The following is a 1,034-nucleotide window of genomic DNA, read 5'->3' on the forward strand; positions in this document are numbered from 1 at the left end:
TAATAAAGTAAACTTATAGTGTTCTTTATATACTCAACTGCTTATAAAATGTAATTTATATGCTCTTATTATTAACCATCTTAAATTTTACTTAAATCATTTTTTTTCTAACAGGACTTATGTATTTAACATTTATATGTCTTAAAACATAATATTGATTTAGAATATTTGAAATTGACTTTGTAAATTTTTCTTCAGTGTAATGATTTGAAATAAGCTACGTTATCACAACTAACACACATTTTTTTTTAGTAACTTTACATAAATCATTAATTAGGTTCATCCATTTTTATTGATTTTTTTTTAATATGTTGCAATTAAAAGAACTATATAGACTATATTTAATGAATTAGGAAGAATCATTTAGTAATATTTAATGGTTTTGATTTTTGATAATCCATTCTTAAATATATATTTCGTATAGGTGTACTGTATGGTCAATAAAAAGGGGTTATTATATAGCAAAAGAAGAAATGGTCAACTTCATAAGGAAATGATAATTACGGGTAAAATCTGAAAACATTTTGGTATATAAACATATCATCTTCTCGTACACACCACAATCCTTTTGTTTTATTATTACTTCTTTCTTATTTTTCTTATTATTATTTTTTTTGGTTTCACGAAAACGAACGAATCAGTGTCGGCTCTTGGGTTCTGCAAAACAGAGAAAAAAAAAACATTGTACGTCGGATCCAAAACGCGCGTTTTTAACAAACGCTATAAACCTACTCCAGTTCTTATCCTTTCCGCCATTGCTCGGAAATCGCGTCTTCGAGCAATGTGCTGCTGAAACTGACTATCTGAGTCACCCTTCCGAGTTAGCGAAGTGAAAACTTCGAAAAAGGTTTACACTAATCGCAAGTTTTGGGGTTTTTGTAAGAAACCGCGTTTCCAAGTAAGTAGCGTTTTCGGCTAAAACTTTCTTTCCAAGAAAAGATTTATTCTTTTCCCCATTTGCAAAAGCAAAACTTTCTCGTTGATTCCTTCTACGTTGAGGGGAAAAGATTTCGATTTTTTTTTTTTTTTTTTTT

General features: G+C 28.8%; 1 protein-coding gene across 1 annotated transcript in view; it reads left to right on the forward strand.

The window, feature by feature from the left end:
- Positions 557–1,034, forward strand: part of LOC104723105 (pectin acetylesterase 8) — a 3,777-nt gene continuing 3,299 nt past the window's right edge. The window contains exon 1 of the mRNA XM_010441416.2: positions 557–898. The gene's annotated coding sequence lies outside the window, so the exon portion shown is untranslated. The remainder of the gene's footprint in view (positions 899–1,034) is intronic.

This window comes from Camelina sativa, chromosome 11 (genome assembly GCF_000633955.1).
Source record: "Camelina sativa cultivar DH55 chromosome 11, Cs, whole genome shotgun sequence".
Lineage (NCBI taxonomy): Eukaryota > Viridiplantae > Streptophyta > Magnoliopsida > Brassicales > Brassicaceae > Camelina > Camelina sativa.